The sequence below is a fragment of the Peromyscus leucopus genome, chromosome 4, assembly GCF_004664715.2.
Source record: "Peromyscus leucopus breed LL Stock chromosome 4, UCI_PerLeu_2.1, whole genome shotgun sequence".
Taxonomy (NCBI): Eukaryota; Metazoa; Chordata; class Mammalia; order Rodentia; family Cricetidae; genus Peromyscus; species Peromyscus leucopus.
In genome coordinates, this window is record NC_051066.1 from 41728352 (window position 1) to 41750382 (window position 22031).

A 22031-nucleotide genomic window follows, 5' to 3' on the forward strand; every position below is an offset into this window, starting at 1 on the left:
ATGGTGTGGTGTACATATTTCAATTTTCTAAATTCTGCAAAGTGAAACATGTCCATCTGCCATATTTCATTCCTCTGAGTACACTTTGGGTTACATCCTGCTGGTAATGGCATTTGATTGTAGAAGGAACAAGTAGGACATTTCTTTACTATTTCTTTGGCTTGTTGCCAGGTTACGGAAAAATCCTTTTTTAAACCTTTACTATTGACATGATGTTTTTTATGAAATTCTGAGGCCTCCAGCACATTTCCTAAAGTATATAGGCTGATTTAATTCTGTACCTCCCTACATAATTTATTCACAATTTAGTCATAGATCAGAATTACCCACTGTTGAGTACAGGTTCTTCATCTCCAACAATCCAGTTTCTTCTTGGTGATGTCTAATGATTAAATTCCAAGTAGCAGAATGATAGAGAAATGGGAATCCCACAGCATCCAGAAACTTCAAATTTCCTACGAATAGGAGAAAAGAACAGTATCTGAGTTTCCCATACCATGATATTACCCTCACCTACTTCTACTCCCACCATCACACCCGCCTCTTGGCAGACTTGTCATAGTGCCTGCTTTAATCCTCCCCCAAGGGAAGTGAAGGAGAGATTATTGAAAAGATCAGAATAGTTCAGAACTTCAGGCCTGCTTCCCATCAGAAAGGCTATCAAGGAAAGGATGATTAGAGCTTATCTAGGGTACCACTAGAAGCAGCTGAGTACCCTGAATCCCAAAAGTGAGCAAGTGAGTGAGAGATGGAGGACGGTACCACTAGCTTCCTGATAGCTTTCCCATTGTCTGCCAACCAATCAAATGCCTTTGGAATAAAATCACAGTACTTTTCAAAGTAGAATCAGCTGCTTCTAAGGGAGCCTTATACCTATTTGACTTAAAATCACCCTTTGTTATTTTCTGGTAACCCGACCCAGCATCTTCCCTAAATACCACACACACCAAACACATGCAACAGAAAAACACCATTTATTCAGCATATTTCTTAGTGTTTGGGTGAGATGAAAGTAAACTGCTAAAGCAGGCTGGACCTCCAGCAGCTGAAGCATTCTGGAAGTTTCTCCTCCAACGCACAAGTCTGCCACATTGTTATAGCCATCTAGGACTCACTTATTTTCTTTCTCTTGTCACTTGAGAGCAGGGACTTGTGTTCAGGGTGGCTGTAGAATGCAGTCAGGGGTCTTCACATCCAGGGAATCCATGTGAGGGCCCCTCTGTCTTCTCCAAAACCCTGTTTGGTGGTCGTGGGCCCTCGAAGGCTTGGGCACAGGTCTCCAGAGGTCAAAGGCACATAGATTGGCTACTGCACTGCTTTGCCCACGTTGTAGTATAATATTAATTAGTCACCTTCATGATTATTCAGTCAAAATACGCCAGACTGAAATAAATTACATTCTTAGCACATATTTCACACCCCTGGATCAAGTCTTGCAAGGGTTTTCTTTTATTATTTATAAGATCATGTGCTGTCTTCCTGCGGAAAATGAGATGGTCTGTACGAGGAAAAAGGTAAAAGAAATGCAGAGAAATGAAACAATCAGATATTCCCTAATGATATTTAAAAATAGAAAACTTGCTACTGTTACATGCAGCATGTTCCATCTTTTGAGATTTAATGGCTCTCTTGTGGTTTAATGGAGAATTACTTTCAGTAATTGATTATTAAAATTTAAAATTGCTAACCATCTTCATTATTAGATGAGCGAACATGTTATCCTTGTAATTAAAAAAGCCTGAGACTCCCTTTCATCCTGTTGACAGAGCGGGCAGACTGTCTCCACACTCAGACTTGATGGTTTCAGGCTTCTTGTTTGACAAAAATAGCCAGCCAGTCATTTGATGATGAAAATGCAGAACATCCACAGAGACTGAGCAGAAAATATAATGAACAAAAAAAATAAAATAATAAAAAGCCCTACAAGCTAATTAAAGTTTTCAGTCCCGACTCATTAAATGCTACGCATCACTTATGTGATATTTCAATGTGCTGCACTCAGGTAACATGGGCACTGACATCGTCTCTTCAGCCTCCCTCAGTGTGCCCTCAGAAGGCAGCCCAGCCATCCTCCTCCATGAGCAATAGTGTATGACCTTTGACATTTTACCTCAGATGTTTACCATTACAAATTGGTGGGTTCTGGAGGCAGAGCTCTACAAAAAGGACACAGGAAAACTCCACTGTCATGTTTTGTTTATTAAATGCACACAGGGTATCACAGGGCATCTTGCATGCAGAGATGCCAAAGCTTAAGGCCCCTACTGAGAAAGAAAGGGGGGACCCCCCCCCAGTCCTCAAGGAAGCCCTCATCCAGAGTTACGGAGACTGACAACCAGCTTTCCACACTCTGGGAGTAGGGATCTGTCTGCCCAGGATCCTGCATTTCTTTGCAAGTTCTTGTCATGTTAGAATGCCCGTTCTGTGCTGGCAGCACTCAGTGATTTCCAAACAGAGATTTTATGACTGTCAGTGGAAAAGCCTATCCAAAAAGACACTGTCACCACTCAGCTCTTAGACAGATGTCAGCCGTCGGGAATGGAAAACCCAGCAGACTTGAGGCGTAGAAACATGACTGAAGCAAAAATTTGTTCGTGAAGATTAATGCTGGAAATCAAGGGCCATCAGCATCCTTATACACTCTCAGCCATTTAGCTCAGGAAATCGCTGCTTTTGAGTGACGATATCAATGAATTGCCTGTGCTTTTTCTGAGCCAATGTTGCAAGGCTGTCTGTCCTTTCTGATTCAACCCGGCCAGCCTTGATTATTCCCGAACACAATTTAGCACCTTCCCTACTCTTGGTTCACATTCTGAGACTACAGTATGAGTGGGTAGTGTTTTGGTCCAGCTGTGGAACTCCATGCATTTGTCCTTGTGTTTATCTTCCAGATTACGTTATGGAACCTCCAAGACTGAGAGCAATTGCTTTGATTTCTTGTGCTATGCTCACTTAACTACAGTCTCACACTGAACATTGAGCTCAGCCGACATCAGATCCCACTGTCACCCATCTTACTTGTTTACAGGGTTAAGAATGGAGGTTTGACAATAAATTGAGCTCCTCTAATTAAATATAATCTTGAACTTAGATTCCATATAAATAGAATCTTGAATTGAGGACCTGTACTAGCTGATCAGAATTTTCTAACTATGGAATTATTTTCCAAATGCTCCTACGCAAGGAAAATAGTAAGTTCCTTCTCTATACACATGAGATAAAGTAATGCACTACATTAAAGAGTATCGGGGATTAATTCTCCCAGCTTTTCACAAAGGCTGTTCTCGATTGTTCTTTCAGATCACTTTCAACAATTTCACAAAGTCATTAACAAATAAGAAGGTGCCTTCCACCTTCCACAGCCTTCTTGGCTTTGATGATGTGGCAGTTTATCCTAGAATATACAATGGCAACCTGCTTCTAAGGCTAGCACATGTTAGCCCTTCATAATCACTTTCCTATGCCCAAACATCATGGCACTCCATCTACTGTAATGAATCACACCTCAGGTGCCACTATTAAATTATATGTGTGCTAATAGCATAATTCCCATTTGATCATTTTCCTACCTTTTGCAGCACCTAGCAGAGTGCTTTTAATGTATAAGAGGTTACAGTATATATTACCTGAATGTTAAATGAACTGGAGAAAATGGCCTCACCCTGGACTTTTATCTGCTTCTCAATTTCCTTTCTTAAATTTAAGTGTGAATGAGAAGAATTAGTCAATACAAGTACACTAGTAGCTAAAAGTTTTAAAAATACTTTCTTTGTCATCTAGGATTGGAAAACTTCTCTCTTAAATAAATTCCTCAGCTTCCCATCACAGTCGATGACAAAGGTATAGTTTCAGTTTCTCAAGCTGCAGTTTTACTTCCCTCCCTTCCTTCCTCCCTGTTTCTCTCTCCTTAGCCAGCTCAAACTATGTCTACAGACTAGGTCTCATGTCTGTCACCTCGTTCTAAAGCATTGCCTGCTGCCTGTGTTGTTCTAATCGTCTCTAAACAGCTCTCCACACTCATCATTAGACACGACTTGCTGCAACACCACTGCTCCAAGTCTATCCTCTGTGCAAACCTTCCAGTGTCCCCAACTCCATACAACTGCCTAGGAAGTCCTGCAGACTCTGCCTGCACCTCTTCATCTTCAGCACTGCCCCCTGCCTTCCTATCCTGCACTGACATCAGAGGGACTGCTCTCCTTGCTCTTTCTAACAGTGGTCTACCATGCAAAAAGTACCCCCTCATTCCTCAGCCCTGATGCCGGTCCCCCACATATGTGGAGATGGAACCCAGTCAGCTGTCACCTTATCGCTGAGATCGTAGGAGGCATATTATATACACCTGTCTGTTTTCACTACAATTGGTCGATTCATTTAATTTGTGAAGGCAATTTTTAAATGGGGGAATGAATAAAGCTTTCAAATTGTTTGCTAAAACAACATCACGTCAGAGGAAAATCCAGTGGTTGATATAATTTGGGTACAAACTATGGTCACATAATTTGGAGATGCTATGGCTTAGGAAAAAAATGAAAATACACTACAGTTTATTTCTTTTTCATCTCTTTCATTGTCCACAAATAATGAGGGTACGTAAGACAGGTTCTTGGGACGTTGCTAGCAGCTGAGACAGTTTGCCATCATAAATTAGCATCTGGGGTTGGTTGATTTTTCTGTTTCTCTGAAAGGAATCGGGCTAGGAAGGATGGAAGGATGATAGGGAGGCATGGAGGAAGGAACAGAGGAAGAGAAAGAGACAGCCAGAGAGGAAGGAAGGGAGGGAATTTTTTAAAAAAAGGAAAACTATTATTTACTACTTGGTGATTTTGCAAATCAGAACGAATGAAAATATTAACAGTAAACATTCTCCATAGGCTTTACTTTTACTTACATCCTGATTTGTTCTAGCTTGAACAGTACTTTATAACACCCCATCAACAGGACAATCGACAGCAGGCTGCTGACACAGAAATCTTTCCATTTCCCCCATGCTTAATGGGGATTAAACTAAAGATTTTTTTTGTCACTGTTGAAAGAAATACTTAGTTGTAGAAAAATTCCAAATGAGAGATTTCATGAACATTAAAAATCCACAAATTTCTGAACACTGGAATGGATTTGCCAACTTACCTTCATTTTATAGAGGAGCTCTCAAAGACCCGCATGAGATGAAAGATTTGCCCAAAGGTTTGCTATCAGCAGGGCGGGCAAGAAAATCCTCACTCCTTGGCTCCCAAGTCATTCTCCCTTCCTCTCAGTGAAGGTATTTGTTCATGACAGCCATTCTGGCAGTAACACTGAAAATCCAACTCACATCAGCCCTACTTCCCAGGTAGATGTAACCTAAAACTTGAATCCCAACAATAGCATAAAAATTAGTATAAAATGCATTCTCCAACCTCTAATTTACAAACTTCATTTTCATCTCTGTCACCTTATTCTGTCCTCAGAAGAGTACTCTGCAAATTGTATACTAGAAAACATTACATAAATATTAATAGTAGCATTTAAATAATCCAGCATTTCCCTAGGGGGTGATCAAGATAAAAAGTCACTGAGGCTTCTTACATATGTGACTGAGTTAGGCTCATACCTCCTCTGCTGGATACAGCACACTGGTGGGGTGGCTCGCCTTTACCTATATATGTGTTAATATGCATATATGTAATTTTATATATCTAACTTTTCCTCTTTGTTCTTGTATTTATATTTGTAATCTACAAATGCTCTTTGGTATATTCCATGTGTCAGCACAGACGAAAGCCATCTCAAGGCTCTGGAAATGGCAGAGAGTGAATAATTAAGATCAGGCTTCAAGACATTGACATGTCACTCACTGGTAACACGGAGGGACGGGATGCCAATAGTACTTTCTAAATATGCCACCAAGGGAGGGATTTCCCAGATCCTTAATAAAATTGGCCCCCATACATAATGGATACTACCAGTCAGTACCTGCTTGCCACCGCATAGCTTGTGTCAAAATTATGAAGGGAAAAAAGTAGAAAAGGATATTGTCCATTCGCTTATGGAGTAGACAACTGTCTATTCTATGAAATTTGAATGGAGTCAGGCAGGGCCTCTGGCCAAAAGCACATCCCTCAGTACCTGTCACATTGCCTGAAATCATCCCATTATTGACTCAGGACTTTGAGTCATTTCCTAGGTCTTAGTTAAGCCTATTAAAATGCATACACCCTTAGAAGAACCACAGTCTTCTCAAAGATCAGACCCTTAATAATTGGGCCCCAAAATGAACCAGGACTCTGGAAAGTAAACAGAGGGATGCTTTAAAGATAATATAATATAAACCAATATATTTCGGTACATAAAACTGTTTTCCTATGTCTGTCATATATACCAGAATGTTGAGTAGGACTTTTCCATTTGTTTCCAAACTGGCAGGGTCTACATTTGAAAATAACTGATAGAAAGTGCCAAATTCCAAAGAGCATCACTAGCACACTGGGGGTCGGGGACAGCCTGGTCCAAGGACTGTGGGAGCACTGAAATGCTGGCAGATGACTAGAGTGCGATTCTAGAAAGGGTGCAGACGGATCCATCATAAAAATGGTGAACTAGTCCACCCTTCAGGAGAGAAGGAAGGCCCAACATTTTTTAATCGACCTGGGTCTCTGTTTGAATTCCTGTGTATCTACCAATAAGCTTTAAGTGCTAATTATGTAATTATATGTGCCTTATTTTTTTCTCTTGAACGTGAAATGTTTTTGTGTCTGAATAAAACTTCATTGTGTACATACTACTTTGTATTTATCCATTCATCTGTTGATGACTGCTCCACATCATAATTAGGCAATGGGGCTGGGGGATGACTAACGTTTTGATAAGCTCATTGTCTTAGGGTTTCTATTGCTGTGAAGAGACACCATGGCCACAGCAACTCTCACAAAGGAAAATATTTAATTGTGGTGTCTCGCTTACAGTTCAGAGGTTTGGTCCATTATTGTCATGGCAGGAAGTAAGGCAGTATGCAGGCAGACATGGTGCTAGAGGAGCTGAGACTTACTGGCAACAGGAAGCGATCTGTCTCTCTGGAGTGGCTTGAGCATATATGAGATCTCAAAGCCTGCCTCCACAGTGACACACTTCCTCCAATATGACCACACCTACTTTAACAAGGCCACACCTCCTAATAGTGCCACTCCCTTTGGGGGTCATTTCCTTTCAAACCACCACACTCATCAACAGGGAAGACCAAACTCTAGTCAAACAAATATAATGAAAATGTAGATGCCTAAAATTGATTAGATTTAACTCACATGTGAGTACAAGAGAAGTCAAACCATTTAGTTTGAGATTAAGATAGTAACACAGGAAAGGAAGCACCAGGAGAGGAAATTGCTTTGGTGGGGAGAACATGGCATCCCAGTGCTGAGAAGGGCTGTGATCCCTGATGCCTCATTTTGCCTCACCATCTCTTTTTCATTTACTTATTTTTTAATTGAAAAATTCTTTTAGTTAAATACATTTTGAGCACACTTTTCCCCTCCCCTGACTCCTCCCAGATCCTCCCTGTCTCCCCGCCCAACTCCACACCCTCTCTCTTTCTATCTATAAAAAACAATGAACAAAACAAAAATTAAAATAAAAAGAAACAAGAAACACACACCAAAAACCCTACAAAAACAGAGACCTAAATATACAAGCAAAAGACCAATGAGGCACACACACACACACACACACACACACACACACACACACACAAATGCCCAAACAAAGCAATATGAGACAAAAGTCTACAAAAACACACAATTGATGGTCTTTTTTTGTTTTGTTTTAATTTTTTGTCAACCAACTATTCTTAGGCATGCGGCCTAACCTAAAGTGTGGTTAATATACCCCGTGAGATTTTATTGAAGAAAACTAGTTTTTCCTTTGTCAGTGGGTATCAAGTGGAAATAGCTTCTTGGTTAGGAGAGGGATCCCAAGTCCATTTCCCCCTTCTCAGAGCTTATTCCAGCATGCTTTATCTAGGCTCCACACCTGTGATCCAGGGGATCCGTTCAAGAACCCTGCAGAGGACTGAGGGATTAGATCAGTCATTGCTACAAACCATCAGAGAGCCAGGAATAATTGTGCCTTATTACACATGCTTATTTAACCACTAGTAAGTGGGAAGAGAGGATGCTACCCCAAAATCTTAGTGAGAAATTCTACTTAAGATTAGAGAAAATATTGGCACATTTAAATCAATTTACAATATTGTGGATAAAACAAAAGGTGATCAAAATCTGAAACACAATGGAGCCTAGCATATACTCTTTCGGGCAAAACCTCTTCAGTCATATGAAAGTGTGATGGCTTTCAGAAAATAGTGTCTCCTTTACAGAGAAGACATTCTATAGCCCCCAAGGGGGTAATGCTGTGACCAGGGAGAGATTCCACAAACCTAGACAGACAGAGTGGGGAAAGGCTCCATTCACTCAAGGGAAAATTCTAGCACCTCCATAAGTGTCAATAAACACTGGTCTAGGGGCCATATGATGTTCCAATATATTTTCGTATAAAAGCTGTAACCAGAAGGGTCTTAAAATAAAAGTACTAGAGGGAAATGTGCAAGTCTGGTGGGGAAGGCTAGGCCATTCTGAAGCCTGTATATAACAGCAGAGGGAACTCCGATGCCCCTGAGCCAATTGAATAATCTGTTTCATTGACACAATTATTAAATCATTGATTAGTGTGCTGAGTGGTTCTGTATCCGTTGTCTTTATTGCAGGTGAATTGTAGCCATCGCCAGCTGTTTCTGTGGCAAGTTCTTCAGCTGCAGAGGAGCTGGCATTGTGCCCAGATGCAGCCTGGGTGCCCCACAGCTTCAAAGTGTTTTTTCTTTCCCCCAGTGAGTGCTTCTCCCTGTCATTACATGGTTTCCCTGTGCTCTCCTCACTACAACAATAGAATCCGTAATGCTGAACTCAGAAACAAAGAGATAACTTATTGGCAACTAATGAAACAACAGAGATTGTTCAAGCAGTGTAAATGCAAAAAGGCTTTGAACCAGCTTAAACGATCTACTCGTATTCCATTGCCCCATTGTCAACACAGTGTGCAAATGGAATGTGCCTGAGCCTCATTAAAAAAAATATATATATACACCACCTTTGCTTAAAGCTTTGCTCATGTGTTGCCTCCAGATCTTATGCTCAGTTTTAACCACTGGTTTGCAATCTGCCCACTTGTCCAAGTTGTGTGCATCTACTAAGGCTGGCTCATCCCCAAGTTTCTCTGAGAACTATTCCCCCAAATAATACAGGCTCAACTAACCTGCCCTTCCCTTTCATTTCTCCAATAATTCTAGTGCATCCAATAGCTCAACCTGCAGATACTTGGACAGGTGTGGGAACACTGAAAATCCATGCTATTCCACAGTGAGAGGTACTTCCTCTGATGCCAGAGGAACTCTGGGAAACTCAATGACTTGCGTGGACAGACAGATGAAGTCTGCTGCCATCTCTGGTGGAGAGGAAGTGGTGCAGGTATTAGATATCAGATAACACCAGGATTCAAAGTCCAGAACCAAAAGCTTGTTGGATGTCCTTTTTAGTCCCCTGAGACTTGGAATCTTTGTTGTTTTTGTTGTTTTGCTATTTTCATTTTGGGTACACCTATGTGGTGCATGCATGTGAGTATGAAGGTATGAGTGTGAATATGAGTGCCTATGGTCATACATGGCGATGGCAGACGGGTACATTGGGTGCCTTCCTCCATGGCTCCCCAGCTTATTGCCTTAATAAAGCCCCTCACTGAATCAGAGGTTTGCTTTTTCTCTGAGGCTGGCTAGTCAGTGAGCTCTTAGGATATACCTGTTTTCATTCCCCAGTGTCGTGGGCACAGCCCGTGCTTCTACAAGCCAGACAAGGCCACTAGCACCCAAAACACCAATTAAAAACCCAAACTAATACTACTTTCTTCAGCCAAAGGTCTACACTGTTTTCCTGTCTTGAAATCAATTTTGTGACTCAATAATCTAAAATTTAAATTTTTCCAAGTTCTCTTTGTCTCCTTTTTACATAAAACAGATGGAAAACATCTAGTGACTAGGAAATAGATTGAATAATCACAGAATCATGGAATTTTCAACATTAAGGGGACCTGGGAGATCACTGACTTTGTCCAGCCTCTCATTTTTAAAGATGAGGAGACGGATGTCAGCGGAGGGGTAGAGCCTCAGGGGTAAATCGGAGTTCATTAGCTCAGCACAGACAGGGCCTGTTTTTGTTGTTAGAATAAGCGATTAAATGATTCCAATTCGTGCCATCTCCTTTATTCAGAAAGTTTACCATTCGCCTTCTCCTTTTGTCTGTGTAACCATGACAATTGCTGGGAATAATATAGTTATCAGTATAAAAATAGCCTCATTAGAATCAACAAGGAGCTCACCAATCAGCTTAGACCTATTAAAGGGCTGATAACCACTTTCCAGCCTTCTAGTGTGCAACACACACACTCTCTCTGGACTCCTCCCTTAGGCTAGCTTTCTCCTGGCCCAGGCTGTCTCTGTCAGTCAGTTTGACAGCTGGGATTTACAAGTAGAATCCTGTCTGAGAAAGCCCTGCTCTCAAGCAGGCTCAACTGGATCTTGCCCTGGGATTTGTGACCTGCTTCTGCTTCTGAGAACCCCTGATGTCATGTCCGAGGCAAAAGTGAACAGGTCCCTCTGTGTATCTAGCAAAGGACAGAGAAAAACTGGGCATAATTTGAAAATCGACACACTTATTAGCAAGATTCCTTCTGAGAGGACTGATTGCTGTTTGCCTCCTTTCCTGGCAGCTCGCCATCCGACTCCTCTCTCCATGACAGTGGTGTACACTGGTCTGCAGAGGTGTGCATGCAGCAGAGAATGGTGCACAGGAGGATTGTCGAGATGCAGCCACTGTCCTCTCAAAACTAGTACAAACCAGAGAAAAGTGGAAGCTGAAAACCATCTGGCAAAAGGCAGAAAGAGCCAGGGAGGTGGTGATAGTCACTGGATAACTTCACTTTGTACATGTAATGACAGGAGAATGTTAGAGTGAATTCTCTGGTTGAGCTACATAGAGAAATGGGGCAGGGGGTGGGTGATGGTGGAATGGAGCTCAACAAACTGTCCCCAAATTAATTTGTTTTCAAGTTACACCTGGCCTTAAAAATAGACAGATCCAATAACAAAGCAGATTAGAGAAAAGTCCAGAAATACATCTTCACATGAATGATAAGTAGATCTTGGGGGTCAGATGCAAAGAAAATTCAGAAAAAGAAAAATAAATAGGATTTTCCAAGCATAGCACTAGTACAATTGAATATTCCTAATCAAAACAGATCATAAATCTACATGTCAAATGAATCTATAAGACACCCCACACACACACAAAAAAAAAAACAACCATAGGATAAAATTTATGATAGAGTTAGGAAAAGATCCATGCAAGATAAAATTGATAAATTGAACCTTATCCAAGTTAAGAATGACTTCTCAAAAGATACCATAAAGTAAATGAAAACACAGATTCAGATGGGGGGGGGATATTTACAAATCGCATTTCTGATCAAAGATTTTTAGCCCAAACATATGAATAAATTTCAGATATTCTCTTCTGGTAATACAAACAAGTATTTGTATTTCAAGTATGTGTATTTTGTATAAGTATTTCAGTAATACTTAAAGTCAATAATAGTAAAACGTATCAATAATAGTAAGACAAATATTCCAAATTAAAAGGGAGGGGCGAAACATTTGTATAGTCGACCTATCAAGCAGGATGTGTTGGTAGAGAAAAGGGCCATGGTCAGATTTAGGGAAATTAAGAAGGGAGATATAGTGCTGTTTCAAAACATTCTTAAAATAGCTGAAACCAAACAGCAGGGAGTTGCTGGCGTTGTTGAGAATGGCGACCGAGCAGAAATCTCATGCACTGTAACAGGGAATGGCAATCTGAAAGAGGTCTTTGGGACACAATTCAACAATTTAAACACCCACTTCCATATAATCCCAACATTCCATCTAGATATTTCTCCAAAAGAAATCAAAAATGTCATTACAAAAGCTTATGTCTGCATGCTTACAGCAAAGTTCCCCGACACACACACACACACACACACACACACACACACACACACACACACCGAACAGAAAATAACCCAAAAGTCCATCAACTGGATAATTGATATTTGAATTAAAAAAAATAGTGATTTTTTTAATATGCACAACAAGATTAGTTGCTGGGCCCAAAATATTTTCCTTAAAAGCATATTTCAAATGATTGCACTGCGTGAAACAAAGTAGATTAAGCCGACCATAAATGAAATCATGCACATGTGTGACTTCCTCTGTATCAAAGTCTAGACAATGCAAACTTACTGAGAGACGGAAAGCAGATTCCCAGTTGTCTGGGCGTGGGGTAATGGAAACGGGCAGGTAAGACAGGAATACCAAAGAAAGACACGGGAAACCTTCCAAGGTGGTGGGCAAGTTCCTAACTTGATTGTGGTGAAAGGTTTGGGGGTACAAATAAGTGTTAAGTACATCAGATTTTACAGTTATTAAAAACAGGGAGAGAAATAAAAGTGAGCGTACCCTGGCCCTTTACCGACAGGGTGCTGGGGTGATGACACAGCACTTTTGAGGCTGTAAGTTGAGGAAAGATAAAGCATGCAGGAAGGCTGTTCACTTCTTCAATTTATTCTCATCTTTTCAGACACTACTTACTACTGCGCATTTACTCGGTGCCTATCATTATACCAAGAACCTGACAGGTATTTTCTCATTTATTCTTCCCAAGTGTTCCCTCATCCATTTTACAGGTGGGAAAACTATGGGTGTGAAAACTGAAATAGAATGCCTGCTGTCATAATTAGTATGTGCCAGGTGACACCAGATTCCAGAGTCGGACATAGCACAGAACTCCATGGCCCCAAATGTGCAGCTCTGGCTGACTTATTCCGAAGACAGGAGCAACCTCCTGTGTTTGTAAAGATGGCATAAAGTTGCTTGGACTTCATGAATCCACCACCTGAAGGGGTTGCGCTGCTCAAAGAGAGAGCCTCCAACTCTATTTGCCTCAACAGAATGTACTCCAGAGTCCTTAACAGAATTTCCCTCTTCAGGGACTGAGCTGACTGAGAAAAGTTGCTTCTCCCTGATAATGTGATTTGAGCATGTGTGAACGTGTGAATGAAAATACGTGGAGGTGAGCAAATACAGAGGGGTGAGGGAGAGAAGCGAGCCACCGAGCCGCAGGGTGTTGGCTTGTTTGGATGACTGTGTGGTGTTTTCATGGCACAGAGGCTCCGGGCTGTGGGGACAAATGGGTGTTTGTGCCCTAACTCTAGTCACCACTCCCAAACTAGGGCCATTGGAAGGAAGGCTTCCCCAAACAGGGCAGGACACTAAAAAGCTGCACCTTGTTACCCAGAAGCTGCGCATGGCCATGAAGAAAGGACTTCCTTTCTTTTCTTCTTTTCTTTCACTCTTTTCTAACATCCTTGCCTGCCCTTCCCACCCTGGGTTCAGTATTGTTCATGCTGAACAATCTGCTAAATAGCATGGTTTAGAAGTACAATCTGAACCACAGTAGCTCACATTTAAAAAGAAAAAAAAAAAGTAATGGCAAAAATGATAAATGAAATAAAGATTTTTTTTAAAGAAATTTTATGGTATTTAATTAATCTACCAGTTTTCGTAAGTTGCTTTCTAGTGAAATGGCTCCTTACCAGTGCCTTTTCAAAAGGTTAGAAGTGAATTCCCTGAGCTACAATCATTAGCATATAGATGTCTCTAAGTGTTAATTTCTGTTTTCACTGAATGAATGTAATTTAAAATGAGGCCCTTTCAAATCAGTTAACTTCGGCCATTTGAGAAAGATAAGAAAAATGGACTCCACATGAACCCCTAGCCGAACCTGCTTCTCCCGGATAAGTGTGATCTGCCACAGCCACGCACTACTTTGGGAAATTACAGATCTGTTCAAAAAGAGAAATTGGGTTTGAGGTGAGCAGGTTAAAAGGACCCTAAACATTTGATTTTGATTTAGCTAATCATGAAAAGGAAATTGAAAATGAATGAAGAAATCAATTTTGAAAAATATGGCCGTTCCATCCCTATAGAAACCCCGGGAGCATTGTTGATAACATCCAGCAGCTCCAATTGGGACTTTGGCACACTGTTTGGCACACACCATCGCTGGGCAAGGTTTGGCTGAAACTTGCCATTCAAAGGGAAAGTGGCATCTAGTAGCAATCCCAAAGGTGGTTAAGACTGTATGAGGTCTGTTGAAAGTCAGAGGTCTATTTCTCAGTTTGGAGAGCTAGGAAATGAGGGCCAAATTCAATGTCTTCTTCACACACTGTGGATATCCTACAGCCAAAGAGCAAAAGGACGTCCATGTTCGCTTCCTCCTGCTCGTTCTCGCCACTTGTCCATCCATGACAACAGAGTCTTCCTAAGTTAATCACTTCTCAAAAGACCCTACCTCTTATGACCACCATTAAAAGAATTACATTTTAACATATTCTGGGGATGTTTTCAGACTAGAGAATGACCTCTTCCCATTAATTTTCCTAATCCTTTAACAACATAACCCAGATCTTCTCAATCTCTTTTTTAAATTTCATCGTTGTTTCTATGCACAGTGTGTGTGTGTGTGTGTGTGTCTGTGTGTGTCTGTGTGTGTGTGTGCGTGCGTGCGTGCGTGTGTGTGTGTGTGTGTGTGTTTGTCTGTGTGTGTGTCTGTGTGTCTGTGTGTGTGGTGGGGGGTGAGCACGTGGGGAGGTCAGAGATCAACTCTGTGGCAGTCTTTTCCTTCCATCTTTACCTGAGTTATGGGGAATCTAACTCAGACTGTCAGGTTTGCATGGCAAGTTCCTTTCTGCGATGAGCCATCTTACCAGCCTGTTGTTTTGAATTTCATTTAAAGACTTGTCAGCGTTACAGTTCTAACGCTTTACATGTTCCTTATTCTTCCTATACACGGCTCATAGTTCTAGCCAGTCTGCCTTTCTAGCCTCCTCTCCCTTCCTTCCCCGGCATTCTGCAGCACACTGGCTCCCTAGCTCTTGGACACACAGCCCTGTCCTACCTTGAGCTTTCCCTTGTACCTTTCTTCCAAGGGTGGACACTTCCTAGAGATCATGTGCATCCTTCAAGCTTTAGACCCCATGCCACCTTCCTCTAAGAAGCCACTCCTTATCTGCCTACCTAAGTGACTCCCAGACCAGTGTTTCTATCTCCCCACTTTCACACACTGACTTTATCCTTTCCCACCGTCTGCCCTCTCTTGGACATAATAGGACAGTGAGAGCCTACACCCCCTATCCCCTCCACACTCCCTCCTCTGCCTAGCACAGGTGGCTCAATTCTGGACCCTTTGGAGGAAATCAGAAATGAGTAAATAGTAGACAAGTTAACTAGTTCCAAGTAAGATTTTGGTAAGAGCATCTAGACTTGAGGGCACATAAAGCCCATTGCTTGTAGAGAACAGAATAGAGGAGACCATGAAATCACAGACTTCCTGATGTAATTTGAAAAACTCAGGTGGCATCTATGGCTGCACCCCACACTTACAACACACAATAGCAAAACAACAGTTCATATATGGTACAGGTTGGTCTTCCACACTCATTTATCCTTACCTGTTACAGGACTATGGGACTACTCCCACACATAAATTACAAGATTAACTAGAAAGATGTCACGTCATGCTCAAATCTGGATTCCCCCAGAGCTCCTTACACACAACAAAAGCACGTTAAATATTCCATTAGTCCTCACCTTCAGCAGAATTCATACACACTGTCATTCGCAGCCCTTCTCTAAATTGGCTTCACACTCCCCATTAACTGAGCCATTAATGGATGACCCTCATAAACACACAAAGCTATAGGCTTGGGGCTCCAATCCAAGTGACTGATTCTCCTAATAGGACTCCATGAGAGCAGCATCAGTCCATCCACTCATTCTTTCGTCTGTCAGATGCTGCTGAGACCTCACCCACACTGTATGCCCTAGGTACTGAGATAAGTGCCAGCTACATGGGGATTTCAAAAGAAGCTAAGATCCTTCTTATGCCCCAGAGACTAAACTGAAGGAAAGACAACCAGCAGGACCAACTTGATTGTTCCATGTCCTGTGTCCAGAGTTTCTTCAGCCATAAGGTCTTACTGCAAAGTTTGGATGGACAACCAAAAGCGATGGCAGTAACCTGTATTGCTGGGGAGTCTCCAGAACACTGCTGACCAGTAGGTTAAGGAGGGTATCCCACATCTGGCAGCCTGTGGCTTCTAGGAGAAGCAGTAACCCCTAAGCTAATTAATTTAACTTCAATTAAATACTTTTATATAAATATATACCTGTATGTATTCATGCATATATAATATATATATGGTTTCCATATAGTTTTACAACCATCCTTGGTGGTAGTTATCCATTCTCCCATCCATCCCTATCCCCCATCCCTCTCCCTACTTAAACCTCCCTCTTTACAACATTCCCCTTTCCCTCTTCACACCATCTATTTTCTACTCTAAACCTTCTCTTTTTATTAATTAATTTTTTTCTAGCCCAATCACAGTTTCCCCTCCCTCCTCTCCTCCCTGTCCTTCCCTCCAACCTCCCCTCCCCCCATCCACTCCTCCACCTTTCTCTTCAGAAAACAGCAAGGCCTCCCATGTATATCAGCCATTCATGGCATATCAAGTTGCAGTAAGACTAGGTACCTCCTCTCCTATTAAGGCTGAACTAGGCAACCCAGTAGAAGGGAAGGGTCCCAAAAGCAGGCAGCAGAGTCAGAGACAGCCAGTGCCCCTACTATTAGGAGTCCCACAAGAGGACCAAGCTACACACTGTAGTATATGTGCAGAGAACCTAGGTCAGTCCCATGCAAGCTCTCTGGTTGGCATAAACCCTCTCTTAAGATCTTTCTTCCCTCCCCACATTGATGGTATCATTATTATAATATGTCAACTACACATTAATATAAAAGTGTGGGAAGATGACTCAGTCAATAAAATATATGCCAATGAAGCATAAAGACTTGAGTTCAGATCCTCATGCCCCACATAAAAGCCAGGCACAACAGCATGCATCTGTGACCCCAGCTTAGGACCACAGTAACAGGAAGATTCACAAAGCTCATTGGCCACCAAGCCCAGCTGAATCAATGAGCTTCAGGTTCAGTGAGAGAACCCTGCCTCTTAAAATACTCAGACATGAGATGGATTGGGAAGGGAAGTAGGGCCTGGGTCTAGGAGAACCTTGCAGGTCACAGTGGTACTTTCTCATTGTACTCATAGTGCAATAGAACTCCAGGGATGGTGAAGAAATGTTAGAGCAAGTGACACTGTCATCTCAGAAGTTCTCCTGGCTGAGATGTAGAGAGCGCTTGGTGATGGAGATATGTAGATGTCCTTCCACAACTCACTAACATTGTGTCGTACCTAAGAAAAAGTTTCCTTATGAATGGGATCTTTCCCATATAAAGAAACTCAGTAAACTCCACTAGGGGTTTCTCACCTGTCTTGGCATTTGGTCACATCATCCTTCATGTTCATCGCTACTTCTAAGAGCAGAGGTGCATCCATGCTTCGGACATTGGTAAACCCCTCCTGACACTGGATAGAAAATGAACACCATGGAGTTTCTCACCCTTTGGAGGAGTCATTTGATTTTCTTTTTTCTCTCTTGCTTCACATTTATTTTTTATTTGTTTAGATTTCTAACTGTAAGGTCATATGTTTAAAGACTGAAACTTCAGACACACCGTTGCCTACCTCCCTCTGTAGAGCTCAGCTGAGTCTCCCAGTTCTTATTGACAAAGATGATGAGGAGCCAAACTTGTGCTCACACAGACACAGTACATACACGCTCGGGACAGTGATGAAGGAAACCAAGAGTTTTGTAGTTTTGTTTTTCTTTTTTGAAGGGCAAACTAGAATGAAACCTTGAAGGTCACACAGCAACCCTATGGCTCAGATCGCTCATCTACAATAGCTCCTTCCATCTGCTTGAAGAGCTATTTAAAGGACTCAATTCTTTCAATGTCCATCCCTCCTTCAGTTCAGAAAACACCACTACGTTGAAAAAAAATCCACTTTCTGTGCCCTAAATAATATCCTTGGTGGCTTGCTTTAATGTGTCAGCCAAGATGACAAAGGCATCTTCGGAGGGTACAGGAGGACCCTATGCTGCTGGACAACACAGTTAAAAAAAAAAAAAAAAAAAAAAAAAAAAAAAACTTCTCTATACCAAAGGCTAAAGTTTCAAAGCTCATGAAACAAATGTGTCAGCAACTTGACAATTTATAGTACAATCTGGCTTGTCTCTGTTCCTTCATATCCCATTTTGTGCAACAAATATATATATATATATATATATATATATATATATATATTACACACACACACACACATACTCCTTGGTCAGCACTAAACTTAGAGAGTACAAATAATAATTTTAGCACAGCTAATTTCTTTCTAGTAATGTACTTAATGCTTCTCAAATGACATGACAATAAGGCAACTATTATTATCCCCATTCTGCAGATGAGACAAACTGAGCTCTGAGAGGTGAAGTAAATTGTCAAGGTTTGCAGGTCTGTCTAATTACAAGTCAAAAATCTGAATTCTATATAGTATTCCTAGTTGCCTTTAAGAATCTTATGAGGGATGGGGAAGACATAACATGGTATCTATTAATATTCACCATAGGACAGGGTCTATAGAGTGACATGGTCCATGCTCAGAAAGGATGTAGCCACAAATCCTACACTGTCAGTGTAACACATAGATCACAGTGTTCCACAGGCATCCATCTGGGTTTGAATGTAATATTGTCATCTGGGAAAATTTAGTTACTATCCCGCTATTCCATTTTTCTCACTTACTAAACAGAAAAGATAAAATGTACTTTACCAGGTCAGCATGAGGAGTTCATGAGTAAAGTCCTGTCATGTGCCTAGACCAGTTCACGGCATGCAATACACTGTGACAAATGTCCTTATCTTCCTTCATTTCTTTCTTGTGTTGCTCTTTTTTTCTCCCCCCGAGACAGGGTTTCTCTGAGTAACTCTGGCTGTTCTGAAACTTACTCTGCAAACCAGACTGGCCTCGAATTCACAGAGAGCCACCTGTCTCTGCCTCCCAAGTGCTGGGATTAAAGGCGTGTGCTACCACTGCCCGGCTCTAGTTCTTATTTTTAAACCAAGAACATGTAGGACGTTATTAGTGTGGAACAGGAAGGAGGAAAAAGGGCAACTAAACTGAAGGAGCACTTACCAAGGCCCTAAGGGCAAGAGTGGGACAAAGAGAAGAGCCTTCTGAGGTCAGATTAGAAGTAATTGTATGTATTTCACAGGGTGAGGTATTGTTCCATGATGAGGTAGAGAGGTGCAGTACCATGACATCAAAATGATCTCATCAGTAACCTTCAAGTTAAAAGAGAATTTGTACTTGGTGGCGTCCTTGGCACAATGGCGGGATGTGGCAAGATTGTCTTGTCGCTCTTCACAGCTCTCATAATTACCAAGATTTGTAATTCCTGTACTCTGCTGTAAAGTGTCACTGCGCGATTTCTTTGAGTCCTTTTAATCTAGGTGGCCACTGGCAGTTTTATTACAGAACTCTTAATTAGCTAATGTAAATAGCTGACTTAACATTTCAAGTCATCAAGTTCATATATTCCTTAGATGATAACCTTGAAATTGTGGGCCCCTCCCTTTATTTTATTTTGATCAAATTTCTGTTTGTTAAATTTTTCTCACCGTAATACTGTCAGTTTTGTTATAGCTTAGTGTATACACAAGTCTGTGAGTAAAACATAAGTATCCTTCAGAAATAATAGTAAAGAGGGATACTTGGAAAATAAAATACAAATGCTGGTTAATTCCAAATAGAGATGTTTACCTAACTAACGTGCAAAACGTGCTTGACATTTTCCCTAGTATCAATTTATTTTTTTTATTTTTATTTAGTTTTGTTCACTTATGGCTGCACAAGGGCATTTAAATAGCAAATTTGCTCTGTACCTAAAATGTTCACACTCAATCTAAATTCATATATATCTTGTTTTAATTCCATGTTGACACATTTATTAGAGATAGATCAAATTGCCTATATTCATTCACAGACTTGCTCTTAGGGAAATGGTTTGTTTCCAGAAGGTTCAATCTCTGCAAACATAGGAATTGCCATTGTGCTGTAGACAGCACATTATGTTATTTATAAAGTGCCACAGTGGAACAGAACAATGCCATCCATCAGTATCCAATCAGCAGTGAAGTTGGCAGAGGAAAGTGGGATGTACAAGAATGCATTGGCACAGACCATTTAAACAGGCGGATTCTAGAGCTTGAACTTGGCAAATGGCTTGTGAAACTAATTTATTTGTTATTTTCGGGAAAAGGTTGCCACTTTGAAACACACTCAAAAGTTTCCAATTTCAAAGCACTGCCCTTCGTCAAACAATACAACTAGCATTCTCTCTCCGGTGATGTCTCCCTAACACCCCCTCCCACCATCCACATACCTGATAAAATTTCATTTCATTCTCTGCCATGGGTATGATTTTTTTTTTTTGCTCATTCTCTATTTCTGTTTTTAAAATTGAATCCTCTCCAAATTCTTTCACATTTTTAAACACCACCTGCTCTTCTTGCTAACATACCTCCAAACACAGGTTCCCATTTCTTGAGTGTACTATTAGATCTGAAAGTGATATATACGTGCTATTTGCTGCTTCGCATTAAAGAAACGGACTCTTTTGTCAAATGTGGACAAATGAAAATGCCATGGGCATCTGCAAACTCAGTGCAACTGGAATCAACAGCACAATGGGGGTTTCCATGTATTGGCAAATTGGTTCTTCTTTTAAAATTATTTATTTTTATGCATATGGGTAGTGTGCCTGCAAGTATGTCTGCACACTCATGCAAGCAGTGCCTGTGGAGGGCAGAAGAGGGCATCAGATCCCTTGAGACTGGCACTACAGACAGTTGTGAGCAGCTATATGTGCTCTGGGAACCTAACCTGGGTTCTCTGGAAAAGCAGCCAGTGCTCTTAATCATGGAGCCACCTTCCAGCCTCCAGTATTCTGATAAACTGATTCTTAATTCCACAGAAGAGGACAAAGTTTCAAAGCTAGCTAATTCTGGGAAAAGAGAAAGCTACATATAGATCTTGCTTCACCAGAAAAGAAGATTTTCTTATATAAAGCCCTGGTATTTAATGCCATAATGCTTATAGAGTTCAAAAGACAAACTGAATCATGACACAAATGAGAATTCAGAAGGAGAAATGGGGACATAAACTGTGAAATGGTAAAGGAGGCATTTAACTATGTCATCAACAATCTCAGAAACGGCTTCTGAGCAGGGTGTGGCGGCATGCACCTTTCTTGATTCCCAGAGCTGGAGATCAATCTTCCGTGAACCTGGCAGGAGAGAAAATTCATTGTTGATGACCACTGGTGATGTCTGCCAAGGCCAAGGTCTGGATGCTACCAAGCAGCTCGAGAGGGTTCCCAAGGAGGACGGTGAATACAAAGGTGAAAGAGAGGTGAGACAGTACACAGAAGAGCGGAGTATTAAATCTCTTCCTAAAAGCACGCACTAATAAAACCACCACTTGACTATCAGGCAGGAATTAGGGGGAAGGACAGCTTTAATGCCATTGTTAGTGTAGAACTTGAGTGGGAATGTGCAAGGTGTCCCAACCCCAAACAGCTCATGGATTGTCAGAACTTTTCTTCTCAAACAACTCCATTCAAGGCTGCAATCAGCAAGCAGGTGCCAGGCCTTTCCTAATTTCTTATGCTTAAAAGGAAATACAAAAATCAAATAAAGGTAATTCCTCCTTGCTCTTTCACTTCTGCATTGGATTCAGTATAAGAAATGAAAATTTGTTCAAATTCTGGAGATACTTTACACAGATTTAAGAAAAATCTTCTAAGGGGATTATATATTGTTTATCTTCACTGATGCCTGGGTTTGTGCAATTATATATAAAATTAAGCTCATTAGGATGAGTCTCTTTACAAAATTCATTAA

The 22031-nt window shown here is 41.2% G+C and overlaps 1 long non-coding RNA gene across 1 annotated transcript; it reads right to left on the minus strand.

The window, feature by feature from the left end:
- Window positions 1-233: 233 nt before the first annotated feature.
- LOC114688623 lies at window positions 234-6907 on the minus strand. The gene is made up of 3 exons (XR_003733826.1): window positions 5131-6907; window positions 1116-1498; window positions 234-455 (listed from the first exon to the last, which is right to left on the minus strand). It is a non-coding gene; the product is annotated as an uncharacterized LOC114688623 (long non-coding RNA).
- Between the last annotated feature and the right edge of the window lie 15124 nt (window positions 6908-22031).